This window comes from Bos indicus x Bos taurus, chromosome 18 (genome assembly GCF_003369695.1).
Source record: "Bos indicus x Bos taurus breed Angus x Brahman F1 hybrid chromosome 18, Bos_hybrid_MaternalHap_v2.0, whole genome shotgun sequence".
Taxonomy (NCBI): domain Eukaryota; kingdom Metazoa; phylum Chordata; class Mammalia; order Artiodactyla; family Bovidae; genus Bos; species Bos indicus x Bos taurus.
The window spans coordinates 21,162,842-21,182,958 of record NC_040093.1 but is presented as its reverse complement, the minus strand read 5'-3'; the positions used below and the strand labels follow the sequence as shown (position 1 = coordinate 21,182,958).

At 42.6% G+C, this 20,117-nt stretch overlaps 1 protein-coding gene across 2 annotated transcripts in view; it reads left to right on the top strand.

Moving 5' to 3' along the window:
• Positions 1 to 234: 234 nt before the first annotated feature.
• Positions 235 to 20,117, top strand: part of KIAA0355 (KIAA0355 ortholog) — an 84,867-nt gene continuing 64,984 nt past the window's right edge. Inside the window, exon 1 of one of the 2 annotated variants that reach the window (XM_027515968.1) lies at positions 235 to 317. The gene's annotated coding sequence lies outside the window, so the exon portion shown is untranslated. Of the gene's footprint in view, positions 318 to 7,917; positions 8,014 to 20,117 lie in introns of those variants that run through there. The other variant, XM_027515969.1, reaches the window with a different exon arrangement.

Here is a 20,117-nt window from a genome sequence, read left to right as displayed (position 1 = left end):
TTTTAACAATAAATCTGTGTGGACTCAGCTGACCCCTCCCGCCCGGAGGCCAAGTCACAGTAGAGAAACTGGGTGGCTCTGGCCGCCGGTCCTCGAGCCCACCCTGGCTCTCCCACTTGGAGGTCGGGACGGAGGTGCAGGGCCGCTCGCGTCCCCAGCTCGCGCGGCGAGTTGCGAAAGGGGGGGTCGGCGCCCAGCCTCTGGGTCCTCAGCCACCCGGCGTCAGCCCGGGGCGGGGGCGGGGCCGGCCCGGAGACGTCACTTCCGGTGTACACAGCCGGTCCGGGCGGTGCGCAGGGGGCCGGGGCGCGTCGCAGGTGAGGAGCGGGCACGAGCAGGCGCTGCCTGGTTCTGGCTGGCGGGCGGGCGGGCTCACCCACTGCGGGGCGGGAGGGCGGTGGGCCGCTGCCGGGGCTGGCGACTGGATGAGCTCGCGGGGCGTCGCTCCCGCTCGGGGCCTCAGTGCTCAGGGCCGTCGGCTCCCGCCCCTTGCCTGTCCGCTGTGGAGGACGCCGGGCTCAGGGGGAGCTGGCTGGGCGGACGGAAGCCCGGAGAGGCCTCGCGGCTCGTGCTTGGGACTGGGGGCGCGGCAGGGACCCCGCGGATACGGGACATGAGGGACCGGGAGCTCTCTCTTGGGCGACCGGAGCCGGGGAGGTCGAGCTAGCCCCTTTACCCGCTCCCGGAAACCCCTTCGAGGAGTACGCGGAGGGACCTCGGCCTATGGGTCTCGGGGTCCGCGGGGACTGCCTAGGGACGCGGCCCTCACGCCGCCCTGCGGCTGCCGGTCGGCTGAGCTCACCTTCCCCGCCGGGGCCGGGCCGGGCCGGGCCCCAAGGAACACGATTTTCCGGCCCCGCTGAGCCCGTTGGCGCAGTCGGGCCCGGGGAGGTTGCGCGGGGACCCCGAGAGGGCCGGGGATGAGGATGAAGGATCCAAGCCCGAGGGGCGAGCGCAGGGTCAGGGGTGTGTCTTCCTGCTCTGCTCGGTGCGAGGAAAGAAGCTTGCCTGGTTGGCATGATAAGAATTTTATTTATTCTCCTCACAAATTTTGCCAGATGGAATACTTAGCTTTGAGGGGAGAGGCCCTAATTTGAAAATAGCTTTCAAATTCCGCCCCTCACTCCCATTATAAAAGCAATTCATTCTCCTTTCTTCTCGCTCAAGACTACACAAAGTGTTGTGACAGTACTTTTTAAAGTAACAGTCATCATGTAACCTACCATTCAGTGATAGCCATTGCTAAGATTTTGTTGATACCAATAAATACATGTATTATCACTTTTATGGACTTCATTATACCTTTGTATATCACAATTTAACCAAGTCCTACTAATGAACATGTAAGGTGCTTCCAATTCGTCATGGGATAGATGATTCTGCCACAGAATTTGTCTGATGGTTCTTATAGGATAAGTTAACAAATAAGGTCAAAGGTAACATTCATTTAAAAAATACATAGTATTATTTTTCTTTTGTTGACTCTTGCAAAATTATTCTCCATTCCAGTATTTATAACATACAGCCATCTTTGCTTCTCATTTCATGGTTTTATTTTGTTTTTCTTTTAGCTATTTAATTTACTTAAAATAGAGTTTTGGTTTAAGATATGAAAAATTTCCCAAATACCTTCCCAATTTTATTGAATAAGCTGTGATTGCCATTGTATCATGTTTTACACCGAAAAGTTCTAAGTATGTGTTTGTAAAGGACTCCTTACAGACTTGATATTTAGATTTTGTGTATGCTTTTTCAAAATTCCATTCACAGTATCTTTTGTAAAAATTATTTTTCCTTAAAAGTCCTGGGAGTATTTTATGTTTGAATTTTTTTTTTTTAATTTTTATTTTTTGACAAAGTTTAGTTACTACTGTTTCATTTGCTTTCTTACTGACAAGATAACAAACTCCATATGAAGAGTTCAGGTTTGTTGTGGCAACTTTTCCATCTGGCATTTGAGATTCTAATCTTCCTCTATTTTTGCACACGAATACGTAGGTTAGCATTGGAGACCAAGATAGAAAAGTTCTCAGATTCCCTTGGCAAGCCTAGATTTTTCTATCTAAAATTATCCCTGGATTTTTGGAAGACAGCATGTTTTAAGCATCCTCTTTAAAAATTTTTAAACAAGTTGCACATGATTCAGCTGAAAATTTTGCTAAATGTTTATTCTGTTGCTAATCTGAAGCCTAATATACCAGGAGCTTTTTGTCACGGAAATCTAACAAATCTATAGGAAAATTACTGTTTCTGAGAGTTAGTGGACTGGGACATCACATGAGTTGAGTGTCCACTCTCTTCCCTCCTGTGACTTTCTGCTTAGTGGAAAATGATGACCTTCCAAGGTGGACAGAGAATGTTGGTTTGAATAAGGAATTGCTTTTTTGGAGTTACAGAAAAAGTGAGATCCCATTTTCTCTTAGTATAAGTTCACTGAAAGCCTGGATGTATCAGGGGTTGTGCTTCAAATGTCTTTATTTATACTGAGTCCATCCTCCTGATGGTCCCTTAATGGATAGACACAGTGGCTGCTGCTATCTCATTTCCCTTGACCATAAGTATGTGGCATGGTGAGCCACACTTTCTTGCTGTTGTGAACCTCCTCTTAGTTGGCCTTCTTGATGCTATCTTAACTTTGTGACTGTGCTTTCTCATTTGTCTTTGCTTCTCTTCTTCCCACATCTGCCTGGGAGCATTTTGTATTTTTGTTGTTGTTCAGTCACTAAGTTGTGTCTGACTCTTTGTGACCCCGTGGACCGTAGCACACCAGGCTTCTCTGTCCTTCACGGTCTCCCAGAGTTTGCTCAAATTCTTGTCCATTGAGTCAGTGATGCTATTTAATCATCTCATCCTCTACTGCCCCCTTCTCCTTTTGCCTTCAGTCTTTCCCAGCATCAGGGCCTAGGCATTTTCTAAGGCCTAGCTTAATACCTCTACCTCTGTCCCTTAGCGCACGCTCATTCTCACTCATCCAGTATGTGACTTCTAGGTAGAGACCCATTTCATCCCTTCACCCTGTTTCCACTTGGTGACCCCAACTCAGACTTTGCTGCAAGTAATTTCTTTCTCTCACTCTAACTGACCCCTGCACATGTTCCTGAGGCCATACTTTCTTCAGGTGAGGGAGCCCTTCACTGCTTCCCAAGGTGGCTTGTCCTTTGTGACTCTCAAGTCCTTACCAGTTGACTTATTACAACTCTTCTTTCTTGATTTGGGTTGTATTTGCCATTTGCTTTCTATTCCTTACAGTTTGATGGAAACTTGTACCTTTGCTCTAAGGGACTTCAGACATAATATGATCCTACTCTGAATTAGAAAAGCGAGACCCAGTGAATTTAGTCATGAATTTAGTTAGCTTACATTTACTGAGTATTTACAGTGTAGGCTTCCCTGGTGGCTCAGACGGTAAAGCGTCTGCCTGCAATGCAGGAGACCCAGGTTTGATTCCTGGCTCAGGAGGATCCCCTGGAGAAGGAAATGGCAATCCACTCCAGCACTCTTGCCTGGAAAATCCCGTGGACAGAGGAGCCTGATAAGCTACAGTCCATGGGGTCGCAAAGAGTCAGATACGACTGAGCGGCTTCGCTTCACTTCACAGTGTAGGCCAGTTACTGTACTGGAAGATTGGAATAGAGAGCTGGAAGGCATGGCCTAGGTAAGAAAACCAGATAAGCAATTTCATCAAGTATCGCAAGTGCCTAGAAGCAGGAGACAGGTTTTAGAGATCTTGTCTGTCATGTTCACTGCTGCTATCTCCACAGCCTGAAGCACAGTGTTTCCGGAGGGATTATTTGTTGATTGAATCAATGATCATCTGAGATTGAAATCAGAATGAATGTTACATCAATTATCTATAGAAAAAATATAAGGCAAGAAAAGTTTGTAAATGTAGGTTTGAGAATTTCAGGGAAAACTTTCAAGTTCAACGAGAATGACCCAGCTATAACCCTTAGAAGGCATGATTGGAATGTGTTTGTGGCCAAATGCTTAAACTTAATGTTGTATCCTCAGAAGAAAGACTGGGACTCTGGAAGGAGAAGTTTCGGAAGATACCTTTGGAAATTGGGTTGGTGGGTCCAAGAGAAGAATCGACTTACGTGTTTGTAGTACCGTCGGGGGACCCTGGTTGCAGGAGCTGTGTGCAGTCCTCCACTGGGCCTTTGCACTTCCAAACAGATGGGTGCATCTCTGTTGATACCTCTAGTGGACTCTAGTGGGAAGAATCTTTCCTTTGCTGCCATGATCCAAAAACCCTTTGATTAGAACATGACTTTACATGGAGATTGCCTGTTGAGAGTGTTCTTCATCCTGACTCTTTGGTCAGATTCTGGTTTGTTTCCCCATCCGAGAAATGGGGTAATAATAACACCTTCCTCTTTGGCCCCCAGTAAGTGCTCAGTATTAGCTCTTGTCAGTATTTATAGAGTTTGTAACTGGCCTTCAGGGCTTCCCTGATAGCTCATTTGGTAAAGAATCTGCCTGCAATGCAGGAGACCCTGGTTCGATTCCTGGGTCGGGAAGATCTAGTGCAGACGGGATAGGCTACCCACTCCAGTATTCTTGGACTTCCCTTGTGACTCAGCTGGTAAAGAATCTGCCTGCAGTGTGGAAGACCTGGGTTCGATCCCTGGATTGGAAAGATCCCTGGAGAAGGGAAAGGCTACCCACTCCAGCATTCTGGCCTGGAGAATTCCATGGACTGTATAGTCTGTGGAGTCACAAAGAATTGGACGTGACTGAGCAACTTTGACTTTCACTTCTGTGGTTAATACATCAGTCATCTTTGAGCTTAGATAGCCTGAATCAGTCCCCCTGAACCTACTTGTTCCTTAGTGCACTGACAAAGCTGAGAGCCAGAAGGTGGGAAGTCATGACAGATGTGCTCTTCCCAAACTGCTTATTCAAAGAATTCAGCCACAGTTGTCAAGGAAGACTTCCAGGGGAAGGCTGGTCTTGAGCTGAATACTGTGGGAAGTAGTGAGTTCATCTCCACCAGAAGGGGAGCGGGCTTTTAGGCAGGATCATGACAGCTACAGAGGTGTAGAGCTGAGCAACCTTGAGGTATGTGATTTGAAGGAGATTTAGGGTGAAGGGTGGATAGACCTGAATAGGGGAGTAGAGGGAAATGAGACTGGCAAGTGGGGCCAGCTTTTTGAAGATATAGTTCATAACAGTCTCTAGCTTTTGCATCCGGCGTTGTGTCTATCCCTTAGCCTCACTGTGCCAGCCAGATGTCTTGTGAAGTGCTTTGCATATATTACCTTGTTTGCTCCTCATAATAATCCTGTGATGTAGGTATTTACTGTTAAAGAGAAATGACATGTCAGATATCACCTACAGGATCTCTGCCCCTCAATTCAGCCTGCATGTTGCTATAAGGCTAACCCTTGATATCTGCTATGCACTTAAAAGCCTTTTGTGGCTCCTGTTTCCTAATGAAGTCCAAGGTCACAAGATTTTCTGACTTCATAAAAACGTCTTGGGTTAAAGTGTGAAAATATGTATGTCTTAGTATTGAATCAAAACAGCATAGGTGCAGAGTGCATCAAGCATAGAGAAATATCATCTCAGTGAAAAAGGCAAGATGCAAGACAATGTGTATATGTGCCCATTTGTGTAAAAAAAAGAGAGAGAGGGTACTCATGAAACAGATTTCTAAGAGCAGGAAGACAGTTCTCGAATGATAGAAAAGGAACAGTGATTGCCATTGGAATGAGGCTCCAGAAATTGAGGTTGGTAGACTGACCTCGCTTTTTCTTGCATACTCTTTTGTACAATATGATTTTTTCAATGATGTACTTGTATTATCAATTAAAAGTTAATGGGGGGACTTCCCTGGCAGTCCATTGGTTAAGATTTTGTATTTCCACTGTAAGGCTTCCCAGGTGGCTTAGTGGTAGAGAACCCGACTGCCAGTGCAGGAGACACAAGAGATGTGGGTTTGATGCCTAGGTCGAGAAGAGTCCCTGGAGTAGGAAATGGCAACCTATTCCCAGTATTCTTGCCTGAAAAATTCCATGGACAGAGGAGCCTAGCAGGCTGCAGTCCATGGGGCTGCAAAGAATTGGACACAGCTGAGTGACTGAGCATGCACACACGCTTCCAACGTAGAGGGCACAGGTTCTATCCTTGGTCCAAGAACTAAGATCCTACAGGTTGCATGGCACAGCCAAAAGAAAAGAAAAAGGAATTAAAAGCCAAATGTCCGTTGTACGCAGCAGTCATTTAGAGAGGGAATGTAGCGTAGAGGTTAAGGGCAAGGACTGTATCCAGACTGCTTGAGTTTGCATCCTGCCTCTACTACTTAATTAGTCACTAACCCCTAAGCCTCTCTTTACCTCAATTTACCCTGTCTGAAAAGGGGGAAAGTAATAGTGCCTACCTCCTGGTGTTATAGTGAGGCTTAAAGGAGTTGTTATTTGTGAAGTCCTTAGAACAGTTCCTGACAGGTGTGGGTTTCTGGTGGTGGTGGTCGTGGTGTGGCCCTGTGTTGTGCACCAAAGTGACTGTGAAGATCTGTCCAGTCTGTCTCTGTGTGTCCACAATTCATCTGCAAAGGCTCCGTGGGAACTAAAGGGGCTGGAGATGGTTTCATCGAAACAGTGGATCTTAAATATTGGTAACTTCTAGAAAAAGTGAAAGGAGAGACAAGGACACAAAGTGGCTTGTTCTGGGGGTGATATGTGTCTGAGGTGGACTGAGGCAGAGAAATGAGGCAGGAAAGAGCTTTGAGGGAGCCTGAAATTGGGGTATATTAATGCCATGGCCAGTCACTGTTCTTAATATATATAAAATAATGATATGATTTATGATAATGACAGTTTAGGCTTGATGAAATGTGGTAGCTCTACCTTGATCTTTCACATGATTGTGGGGTGTTCTTGTGTAATTTTTTTTAATGAACCCCTTAATGCAGTACATGTGGGTTTGTTCCAGGTTGGTGCTTGTAGTCAGTGCTGCCAGTGGGCATCCTGGATACAGGCCTCTACATTTCCTGAGTCTGTTTCTAGGATTCATTCCTAGATGATGTTGATTTTTTTTTTTAAACTATTTTGACTGTGTTCCTTGTGTCTAGGCCACCATCAGATATATGCTTTTTCAAATTGGTAGTTGCAAAGAATCATAATGTGAAAGATTGATTTTGAGTGTGCAATTAAAGCTAGGTAGGTATTACTGAAAAAAATTCAGATTTTCTTAATTGAAAATGATTTGGGGATTAGGTGCCAGTGAGATGGTCATTATGACTGGCGAACCTAGAAATACTTGAGTCTTCCACTGCCCAACTCCCAGATCCCAGAGGGGGATGTATGTGCCTGAGAACAGGTAGAGGAAGCTGGCTTGGCTCCCAGCCTTGAGAGCTGCAGTCTGGTAACCTAGGCAGGGAGAGGGGAAAGTGGCTTCTCTGACCAGGGACAAGGATCTGTAGTCTTTTTTTTCATTTGTCTGTATTTTTGGCTGCACTGGGTCTTTGTTGCTGTGTGCAGCCTTCTCCAGCTGAGGCGAACTGGGGCTACTCTCTGTTGAGGTGTGATGAGGGCTTCTCGTTGTGGTGCCTTCTCTTGTTACGGAGCATGGGCTCGAGGCTCAGGGGCTCTAGTAGTTGTGGCTTGTGGGCCCTAGAGCACAGGTTCAGTAATTGGTGCTCAGGCTTCATTGTTCCACAGCATGTGCAATCTTCCCGGACTAGGAATTGAACCTTTGTCCCAACACTGACAGGCGGACTTCTGTCCACTGCGCCACCAGGGAAGTCCTCAAGGACCTATCTTGTTCCCCATCTCAAGGTAGGAGAGAAGGCACCTGTGCTTAAGTTGCTTTGTGATGTACTTTATAATGCAAGGTGATTCGTTCCTTAGCACTGCCCCTGTTCTTTCTCTAGTTTGGGGCTGAAAGAGGAGGGAGTGGTCAGCAGGGAAGTGGGAGGGCCTGGTTTCCTTCCCCTCTGGAGAACACAGGGCAGCACCGCTTTCAGTTTCTTGCCAGGACTTTGGGAGTTGAGGCCAGAGCTGCAAGAAGGTAAAAAATATTTTTGAAAGTTATTATAACTATGTGGGGGTGGGGGTGAAGGGGAGTTTGTATTTTTAATGATAGCAGGCCAGAAAGAAGAATTTTTAAAAAAAGATAAAATGCTGCCCTCTGACTGGTCTGTGGCCTGTTTCAAAGCAGTAGCTTCCATTTATTGAGTGCTGTCCTTTATGGACTTAATCCTCACTGAAGTCCTGAAGAAACTGAGGCACAGGAGTTCAGTAATTCGCATAAGATCTTGGGTTAGTAAATATCATTTATTCAGCTGATAGTTACTAAGAGCAGGATTTCATATCTAGGTCAATCTGTCTCCCAAAGCCATAACTGTTTCCATGAAATCTCTCAAGTTGGAGCATCTTACCCCGCAAATTAAGAATATGAGCCACAGCAGTCCTTTTCCTAGGGCTGTCTTGCCTGCTTGGGAAAGAAGTGGGGCTGAGATGAGGAGGAGGCTCCTTGAATGTCCTCACTGCTAAATATTTGACTTGCTGGAATGTTTGTGGAGAAGAATGAGATCCTGAGCTATAACTCTGATTTACTGGGATTTTTTGAGAGACGGGAAGGCTTGCTGGGTGTAAAAACTGGAGGCTTTGTTCCCAGTCCAAAGGATGGAACTTCTATTATATCCATCGATAAAATTTTTCATGGATACCTTAAATTTTCAGAAATTATCCTGAATCTGAAGTGTATTTATCTAAAATTTATATAGTTCCACTCTGTAGTAAGAGAAATAGTTTCCATATTACAGTTTGATTTACACATTTGTACGTAAGCTTCTTGATAAATACTTGTTTTTCCCCATTGGAGGTTAATTTTGGGTAGGTTCCACAGTGCAAGTTGTTAAGAATGAGTAGCGCTATAGAACTTTATGTTTTCTTAAATGACTTTTTAATGGATACATAAATTTGGAAACTTTGGACTAGACTTAACCAGAGCTGAGTAGATCAAAGCCTTTCCGTGTTCTAACACACTGAAACAAAAACTGAAGGTTTTTAATAGGTCTAGGTTAAAAAAATATATTTTTTAACAAATCGGATTTGAAAAATTACATCAGTATTTTGTAACTTTTAATTTAATGATTTACTTTAAAGTTATCGTCTCTCCTTGATTTATGCTCGAATTTCCATCAGCAGGGTAGTTTGTTGTAATGAATGTCTTCATAGTGCTTGGGTGCATTTTAATTGGTCAAAGACCATTTCAGTTTGTAGATTAAAAACTTTGTTTCCCTGAGTAAACTTTTTCAGATGTTTAGGAGCCAACTTTGTTCACCTTTTGGAAATGTGGGGTAGTTTTTTACAGATAAGCCTCTTAGCAAGACTCTGACTTCCCCTTGCGCACCACCCCCGGCCCCATTTCCTTTTCTTTTGGAGATTTCTGTTCAACAGAGATTTTTTTTTTTTTTGACTCAGAGCATTTCTCTAATACAATTCAAAAGTTCTAATATTTGTTTGTTTCTTTGGGCCTACCTCGTGGCTCACAGGGACCCGCACCATGGGCAGTGGCAGCAGAGTCCTCACTGCTGGACCGCCAGGGTCCTGGCCTGTTTTGTTTTTAACCTGTGTTATTCTGAAGCTAAATTTCAACTCTGTTGCCTTTGTGGTTAGAAAATTTGTTTTTTCTGCTGTAACTGAAATTATCAGTTATTCGTAGATTACTGAGTATAAAAGCTTTTTGACAATCTGCTAATGCTAACTTGCTTTGTTATTATGGAGGAATGTCGTATTTTGTGATGATAAATTGTTTTAGAGCAGGTGTCAGCACAAGGGGCAGTCAGGTGTCAGCCCGTGGAAGCAGTGTTACGCCATTAGACCAGAATCCCCTTGACACCAGCACTGTTAACCTGTGCATCCTAGGTGCCTAGAGTATTCAGGCACAACTTACAGGGTTGAGCCGTGCTAGAGGACACAGGTGTAGAAGAATCTTTAACTACGACAGATTCTAGCTATGATTAGAAATTTTTAGAATTCTATGAATAGAATTTTTATTTAATAAAGTTTTTTCTGTCTGCTTGAGTTTTCATACCTCAATATGATTTTAATATTTTTTTGTTTTGGCTGCTGCAAGCTGCATATTTAGTAGGGTTTTTTCCTGTCTACTAGTGTTTTCATACCTCAGTATAGGAAAGCTTGGACTGCAGATTTTGTCAACAAGTCAGTTATTTCGTAACTTTTTGTTTTGTTTTGGCTGTACAAAGCTGTATATTTAGTAGGTTGTTTTTCCTGTTTACTTGAGTTTTCATACAGGAAAGCATGGGCTTTAGATTTTGTCAACCAGTCAGTTATTTAGTAACTTTTTGTTTTATTTTGTTTTGGTTTCACCACTGGGCATGCAGTATCTTAGTGCCCCAACCAAGGATCTAGAACCAGTGCTCCCTGCAGTAGAAGCACAGAGCCTTAACCACTGGGCCACCAAGGAAGTCCCTGTCTTAATAGCAGTTTTAGTAGCCACTTCTTGACCAGGAAAAATATAGTTTAATCTTGGCATCCTTAAAAATTTTTTCATTGACTTTTTTTAAAAACTCTGATATAACTGTAATGTTTCAGGAGTTGTCGCACGATTCTTTAAACTAACATGGGTTATATTCCTTGGAAACTTTCTGTATAAACTAGAGCCCAGTTTTGCATGTAATTTTCTTTGGGAGCAGTCTCCCGGGCACAGAAGTAGTCTGGACTTGGTGGACCCCTAAGTGTCACTTCCTTTCCCCTGGTGTTGGCTCTCCATGTCTCCCTTTCCGTTTCCATGTTTTAATGATACCCTCCCTGCTCAGTGATTTGTGTTCAGGAAGCTAGGCAGTGATTACTTTTGTTTCTGCTTTGTGAATTTCCTCCCCCACTTCCTATTTTTACTGAGCAACTACAGGAAGTGAGGCGTCTCCTGGCTGGCAGCTGCTAAGTCCTGATTTTAGGTGGCAGAGAGCAAGGCTTTAGGGCTTTAAAAAAAAAAAATTAGTTAATTTATTTATATTTATTTATGCTTATTCTTTGACCATACCACATGGCATGTGGAACTTCCCTGACCAGGAGTTGAAACTGTGTTCCCTGCAGTGGAAGCACGGAGTCTTAACCCCTGGACCATCAGGGAAGTCCAAGGCTTTAGGGCTTTAAAAAAAAAAAAAAAGCATTTTCTTTATTTTTTTAAGCTTGTTTTTTGGCCGAATCTTGAGGCATGCGGAATCTTAGTTCCCAGACCAGGGATCTAACCTGCATCCCCTGCAGTGGAAGTGCAGAGTCTTGACCACTAGATCACCAGAGAAGTCCCTTAAAGCATGTTCCACCTTTGTCTGCAGGAATCATAGAAACACACTCTTATGATTGGGTGATTGGGTTGAGATGACGACATGTCCTCCTCAGCCTGGGGTTGGGGAAAACTGGGTACTCCTCAACTGGAGGGCAGAGCTTTTGGGAAGTGGTTGAGGGTTTTTTCCAGTAGTAACACTGGGACATAGTAGCCCTGTGGAGAAGCAGCTGTTGTGGGTGGACAGTGTGGCAGGAGCCAAGGGTGAGTGGAAGGGACCTGTTGCAAGTGAGGCTGGAGGGGGTGATTCTGGATTGGGGGCAGGGGGCCTCGATTGGCAGGCTTGCAGTGAAGTGAGGAGTCCCATATGCTCTGGGATCTTTGACAAGGCCTCAGCCTCTACAGTGCTCTCCTTCCTCCCAAGTCCCAGCATTTGATTTCTCAACCAGGTATTTAGCATTTACCTGCCTCTCTTCCAGTGATACCTTAAATGTATCTACTGTGGCTTAACTTCTGGGGGAAGTTTGTATCATCTTCCCAGAAAGAAATAACTTATACATTAGGTACCTGAACATGGAAGGACTTTGTTTAGCAGAGTTGCTCAGTAGCAGTACTGTTGACCTTTTGGGTGGATTATTCTTTGTCTTTAGGTGGACAGGGGGCTGTCCTGGGCATTGCAGGATGTTTAGCAGCATTCCTGGCCTTACCCACTAGCACTTTCTCAGTTGTAACAACCAAAAAATGTTTCCAGACATTGCAGAATGTCCCCTGGGTGGATGTCTGTGTGTGTGAGTGAGTGAGAGTGTGTTTGTATGTTTGTATGTTTGTATGTATAGCCTTGTCTTCACTTGTTGAGAGCCACTATGTTAAAGATTGAGTGCTGACTTACTAAATTTTGTGAAATGGGATAAAATAGAATGTTTGGTCCCTTGGGATTGGAGCTATTAGTTTTATTCCAGTATCTGATATTCTCATGCATTTTTAGCTTGCTACTTAGATTTTGCTATTGTCTATCTATTATGCTTTCAATAAAAGGTCTTGGGGCCTGAGCATCTGGAGGCTTGGCTTCTAGTCCTCATAGAAGATACTCTTTCTTGGCCTTAAATGCTTGCTCCTGAAGACTAGTTCTTTGGAAGCTGAACAGTGTAAGGGAGAGAGCAAGAGGCATTTAGGATGTAACAGAAACAGTAGCCAACATTTATGCAGTGCTTGTGCAGACCAGGTGACCAGGATTGAACTGTGAACTGTGGTGAGCACAATTGGCAGGATGAATGCTGTAAGAGACTGTAAGGAAAGGGAACAGGATAGGGACCACCTAGGCTAACACATGTAGGGTTGATATCAAGGCAGTAAATATACAGGAGGGAGACCAAGGGATGGAAGGATGACTAGGATCTCTTGTGAGTCTAGTCCCCAGAGCCTTGAATTTGGATCATCAGCAATGGATATGATCTCCTAAAGAGAAACAACTTTTCTCTTTTTTCATCTCTGGGCTCAACTTCCTGCCAGTTCCTGTCAAGAATCCTATAGCATGAAACCATCTCCTAAGGATAATAAACAATGTCTCAGTCTAGATAATTGACAGAGGTAGAGTAATGTAGTGATGGAGAACCCTGCTGCTAGTGGCAGGCCCCCCAGGCACAAACCAGCTCTTTGGGGACTATTTACCTCACCAGTGTAGCAGGACCCCAAAGAACTCACTCAGCTTCTTGTGTTACCTCACAGGGTAATTAGCTAACAAGTGTGAAGTGTGTAGCACAGCGCCTGCTACTTAGTGTCCATTCAGTTAAGGTCAGTTGTTTTTCTTTTACAGTTCTAGTGAATCTAAATGAAATTATGTATCCAAAGCTCTGGGTGTACTGCTTGACACATTGTAGTCACTTAATGATCAGTTTTATTGAGGAGAACTTGGGTAAACATGCCATTTTGTCAGCTTTTTTTTTTTCTTTTTCAATTGGACTCTCTTATCTAGCACTTAGCTTACTGCCTTTGTGGCTAGCAAGGCTGAACATATGAATGCTGTATAGAAATAGCCATTAAATAAATACTGAGGATGAACTAATTATTCAGCAAATAGCTGTTGAATGTTTATAAGGTGCTTAGCACCCTGGAATGTCTTGAATGCCCTCAGTGATCTTTGTTGGAGGTGGCAGAGAAGCACAGGGGAAGCTGGCAGTTGTGATGCAGTACATCACTCTGCAGCAAAGATGATGCTAAGACAGGGCTGAAAACAGGATGTTATGGTTGCACATGCATTTGCTCCTACCTCAGGCTTTGTCAAGGTCTCTTCCCAAAATGACGTGTCAGACATTCAGGAGGAGTAAAAGTAAGCCGGGAGAGCTTTCCATGCAGAAGGAGCTCAGTGGGTAGATGGTGAGAGGAAAAATGGCACAGGCGCGAACTAGGCAGAAATGGGGTGGGGGAGGTGGGAGAAAGATGGGAAGGTAATGGAGAGCCGTAATCAGTTTTAAGCAGGAGAGTGGCGTGATTAATCACACAGCAACCAGAGAGGAGCAGTCCAGGCATTTGGAAGATCACTCACGAGGCTCCTCTATAATTCAGGCAGGAGATAAAGATAGTTAGAACTTTGGATTGGCAGTGAAAATAGAAAAGACTTGTAAAATGTTAAGAGAACAGAACGAACTTGACTAAATGATTAATTGAATGTAAGTCCAGGTTTCTGGCTTGTTCATGTAAGTTAATAGTGATGCCATTCACCAAGACAGGGAAGGAATATGGAAAGACTGGGGAGAGTTGGTTCTGGACATTTGATTCAAAGACCTGTGCACTAGGCCGTTGAATATTTGGAATATGGAGCACAAGAGAAAGACTGGGGCTCGAGAGATGGATTTGGGGATCCTCCCAGTGAGAATTTGTTGATCTTAGAAACAGACAAGGCATAACAGAGCTCTATGGAACCACAGCATTTCAGCTCTGTCAGTGACTCAGAGAGGTGACTGAGAATGGCCAGAGGGGCAGGAGGAGAGCACAGAGAACTAGCATCTTTGTCTATCACTCATTTTAATGTGACAGCAGAAGGTGAGCCAAAAAAAGAAGAGTCCTAAGGAGAGAGCGAGAGAGACCTAAGAACTGGGTCTTCTGGACATTTTCTCTTGTCTGAATAGATACTTTAAATTTGTGAATGTTGGGAATAAAATTCTTCAAAGCATTTTTCTGGAATGCATTTCTAAATATGGCTTGTGTCATTCTGACTGACCAAAAAAAAAAAAAAAAAAAATCACCATGGAAATGGTTGGACTTTGAACTTCATGGACAATAACTTCACTTACCTCCCTAATTTCCTGTGAGTGTCCCCACATTATCAAGAGTGGGTATTTAGATTTACATTGTTGTGGACTGGAGAGGACAGAGATTTTTCTGTCTGTTTTCTCTGAAGGAGTTGTTTTTGGAGTCATCATCTTTATTTTAAATAACAGCTTTATTAAAGTGTAAGTTACACACCATCAGTTCACTCACTTAAAGTGTATCATTCAATGATTTTTAGTATATTCATAGTTATTACAACTACCACCACAATTTCAGAATGTTTTCATCACTCCAAAAAGGCTGGAAAAAAAAAAGAAACCCTGTGCTCATTAGCAGTCATTCTTTGTTTTTCCCAGTCACCCTAGCCCTAGGCAACCATTAATCAAACTTTGTGTTTCAATGGATTTGCCTGTTCTGGACACTGCATATTAATGGGATCATGCAATTTGTGAACTTTGTTTCTGGCTTCTTTCACGTAGTGTAATGTTTTTAAGACTCATCCATGCTGTTTTATGTATCAGTACTTCATTTCTGGTTTTTTTTTTTTTTCGGCTGCTTGGCATGGCTGGTGGGATCTTAGTTCCCCAACCAGGGGTTGAAAACCAGGCCCCAGCAGTGAAAGCACCAAAACCCTAACTGCTGGACCACCAGGGAATTCTCATGCTTCGCTCCTTTCTTGCCTGAAGAATATTATTCCTTTGTATGGCTATATGCCACTAAGTCGTTACACATTTGGGTTGTTTCTGCTTTTGCACTATTATGAATAATACTGCTCTGGACCTTCATGTACAGGTTTTTGTGTAGACATATGTCTTTCATTTTTCTTGGGTATATACATAGTTGTGGAATTATTTGGTCTTATGGTAATTCTATGTTTAACCTTTTGAGGTACTGCCAGACTGTTTTCCAAAGTGTCTGCACCATTTTATATTCCCACAGATTCTAGTTTCTTCACATCCTTGCCAACACTTGTTTTGATTGTATTTTTATCATAGTCATCCTAGTTGTAAAGTGATATCTCATGGCTTTGATTTGCATTTCCCTGATAGCTAATGATGTTAACCATCTTTCCATTGCTTGTTGGTAATTTGTATATCTTCTTCAAAGGGTTCATCTATTTTTGATCATCAGTTTGGACAAGGTAGATGAAGTTGTAAAACCTGATACTGTAAAAGAACAGATGAACATGTAGAGAAATGAGGGAAAAGCATGCGTGTGTATGTGTGTGGTAAAAGATGCTATAAACAGAAAAAGATGAAGGACGGGCTCCCCAGAGAAATAACTAGCACTCTTTACCCATCTCAGGCATGAGCTTGAGAAACAGGGTGCTTGATGATCCTGTTATTTAGCTGTGACTTTACTTCCAAAGTAAAGCCTCTACCATGGTCTCTACCTTCCGCACATCACTTTGTCTTAAGACTACAGGTGTTGCAACCACTGCCAAGTTTCTGTAGATCTATAGTCTGACAAGTAGAGAGGTTGCCACATGGATTAATAGTTTGGTCTGTATTGAAGTGTGTATCAGAATTTGCTTCCTTCTTAAGTTGAATAATATTCCATTATATGATCATACCACATTTTGTTTATCCATTCATCCATTGATGGACATTTGGCTTGTTTCAGCCTTTTTGCTATTATGCATAATTCTGCTATGAACATTGGTATACAAATATCTGTTTGAGTCCCTGCTTTCAGTTTTTTTCTGTGTATACCCAGGAGTAGAATTGTTGGATCATATGGTAATTAGTTATTAATGTACGTTTAATTTTTTGAGGAACTGCCATCCTGTTTTCCAAAGTGACTATACCATTTTACATTTCTACCAGCAATGAATAGGGCTTCAGCTTCTATATCCTTGCCAAAATGTTGTTTTCTGTGTTATTTTTTCTTTTTATAGTAGTCTTTCTAATGCATATGAACTGGTATTCATTTTGGTTTTGCTTTGCATTTCCCTAATGATTGGTGATGTTGAGTATTCGTTCATGTGTTTATTGATCATTTGTTTATTTCTTTGACAAATGTCTATTCACGTCCTTTGCCCATTTGACAGTTGTTTTGTTTGCGTGTATGTTTTTGAGTTGTATGAGTTCTTTTTATATTCTGGGTTTTACTTCCTTTTCAGATATATGGTTTACAAATATTTTCTCGCGTTCTTTGGATTATCTTTTTACCCAAAGTTATCTCTGCCAGTTGTGTCCTTTGATGTATAGAAGTTTTAATTTTGATGAAGTAAAATTAGTCTAGTTTTTCTTTTGTTGCCTGTGCTTTTGATGTCATATGCAAGAAATCATTGCCAAGTCCAAACTCATTGGTTTTTATATATTTAGGGAATTTTACTCCAAAAGAGTTTTTCTTTCAATTCTTAGATTCTACCACTTTTGGCCATTAATAGGGCTTAATTTTCAGGTTGACTCTGAATCCTAGGACATGGGCTGGTAGTATTAAATGGGTTCCCTAATTTCTGGCCAGATAAGAATTCCTGGGCTTATCTTTTAGTTTTTGACCCTAGATCTAGAATCAGCGATTCCTTTCTTTTAAAAAAAAATCATTTATTACTTATCTCTGGTTGCATTAGGTCTTCATTGCTGCGCATGGGCTTTTCTCTAGTTGCGGGCCAGTGGGGGCTGCTCTTCATCGGAGTGCACGGGCTTCTCATGCAATGGCTTCTCTTGTGGTGCACAGGCTCTAGGCACATGGGCTTCAGTAGTTGCGGCCCACGGGCCTGGGTGCCCCATGGCATGTGAAATCTTCCCGGACCAGGGATCCAACCTGTGTCCCCTGCATTGGCATCCACTGTACCACCAGGAAGTCCCAAGAATCAGCCGTTTCTATAAGGAGTTCTCATTCTAGTCGTGGGAGGAAATGGTATTAAGGGAGATAATTGCAACTGGGATATGAACTTAGGTCTTTTAAGTAAAGTAAATGTGTACTTTTTAGAAAGAAAAAGATAAATCATGATTCAAATTTAATAGAAGGATTAAAAGACTTTTATTTCGTTGATTTTATATTTGTCTCTCTTCTCCTTTGTTGACCAGAGAGATACAGTCAAGATCCTGTTTTAATTTGAAATAACCCTTCTCTGTACCACTAATAGGAGTTGGCTGATTCAGTGGCCAGGAGTGAGAAATAAGGAGGAGACCAGGTAGATGAAGCTATTTCCCACTCCTGACTGTTCCTGCTGATTCAAAGCTGGACATTTATCCACATCTTCCTGGAGGAGGGCTCTGCTTCTCCACCTGCCTTTGGCTTTACGTGTTCTGTGAAATGTCTAGCTCTGCTCTGGTTTATCTTGTCGTACAATTTCCTCTGCCTTCCTCTGTGTCTTCTAGAAAGTGATCAGCACTTAAATAGACTGTATCCCTCAGCTGTTCTTATCACTGTTATGTTGATTCCCTTGTGAGTATCTTTACTGTTATGTCTTTGGGATTTGAGCAATGTGGGCAGGTAAGTACATGTGCCTGTTTTATTTAGCCTGCCATCTTGAAATGAAGCTACTTTGTGCCATACTGTTTCTGACAATGCGTGCTGAGTGCTGCATGCGTGCTAAGTCACTTCAGTGGTGTCCGACTCTGTGTGACCCTATGGACTGTAGCCTGCCAGGTTTCTCTGTCCATGAGATTCTCCAGGCAAGAATACTGGAGTGGAATGCCATGCCCTCCTCCAGGGGATCTTTCCAACCCGGGGATCGAACCTGAGTCTCTTTCGTCTCCTGCACTGGCAGGAGGGTTCTTTATCACAAGTGCCACCTGGGAAGCCCCATTTGTGACAGTAGGACTGTTTTTCACTCTCTTTCTCTTAATGGCTTAATGACTGAAATGGATTTTAAATTGTTCTCTGTGTTCACAGATAATAACTCTCACATCATTGAAACGTGACGCCAGCCACCCTAGAATACAGAGATTTCCACTCAGTTAAGGGATTGGGTGACTTTATAAGACCTTTCTTGTCAGTAACTTTTTCTCAGACAAGCAGAATAATAAGGCCTACTTATTTTCACTTATTGGAATGATGATAATAGGATCATCAAACATTTAGTGGTTAATAGGTGTCAGACATTATTCTACATGCTTTCTATGTATAAACTCATTTAACTCAATAACAGTAGTTATGGTTATTATCCCTATTTTACAGACGATGAAACTGAGGCACGGAGAAATTAAGGAACTTGCCCAAGGTCACATAGCTGGTTAGTGGCAGAGCCAGGATCCCACCCAGTTGGTCTGCCCCAAGGCCACTGTTTTCCACTGCATTCTCTGAAGGAAAGGTCTTCAAGTTTTCTCAGGATGACCACTTTTTTTTTAATGTTATCAGTTATGGGTATAAGAAAACCCTTTTAAAAAAAATTTGTTTATTTTTAATTGGAGGATTATTGCTGTACAATATTGTTTTGGTTTCTGCCATAAGGAAAACCCTTTTATACTTAGCTTTTGTCTAGTTTCAGCCTGTTCTGTGTTATTGGTTGAATTACAAATTGCTGCTGACTTTGATTACAGAAAGGAATGTTTTAAAAGATGTAGTTAGGTCTGAGTTCAATTTTAATTTATTGAGAGTTTTTGCAGATTATTGTAGTGTTGAAAAGATGTGACATATACTAAAATGTCCTTTCCTACTATGTGTTTGAGAATCTTAGGCAGCATTAAAACTTATGACTACAACACAAATCTTACAAGTCTTGGCTGCAGCTAACTTCTGAGGTCTTTCACAATGCATATTTATTTCCATGTAGCATGAATAGTGGATTCATAAATGGTGAATATTTTCCCAGTGAAAATTCTTTTCAAGAAAATACGGAGCAGAAATGTCCTTAAATGGATTGAACATATTTTAGCCCTTCAGGGAGATAAATAGAGGGGGAAAGCTTTCAAAAAACAGCAAGACAAGCACTGAGAATACTTTAAAAAAGGAAGGGATATATCCCCATGCTTACATACATGTTTGTGTGCATTTTAAACTTCTTTTGGCTTTACTGGGTCTTTGTTGCTGCACGTGGGCTTTCTCTATTTGTGATGTACAGGGGCTACTCTTTGATACTGTACATGGGTTTTTCATTGCAGTGGCTTCTCTTGTTGTGGAGCACAGGCTCTAGGCTCTCGGGCTTTAGTAGTTGTGGCACACGAGCTTAGTTGCTCCATGGCATGTGAAATCTTCCTGGACTAGGGATCGAACCTATGTCCGTTGCATTGGCAGTTGGATTCTTATTCACTGTGTCAACAGGGAAGTCCCTTTTTAATTTACAGAAATGTATGATCTTGTGCAACAGTAGAACAGATAACACAATGAACCTCATGCGTGCCTATCACCGAGCTTCCAGCAACATTTTGTGAAGGGCTCTTATGATGACTGCCATGATGATGACTCCTGAGATGCGTGTCACCACCTTGTTTGCATATTACTTCTGGCAAAGTCCCATTTGAAAATGATAGGACTTGAATGGTATTTCAATTCCATGATACTTCCTTGAATTCAACACTGTCTAGTTTTGATTATAGCAAAGATCAGCACAGGAACACAAGATCTATTAAGAATAAGTAGAAGCCAATTTTTATTTTCTTAAGGGTCTTGTTTGTTCTGTCTCGTGAAGAACCCCAACCTTA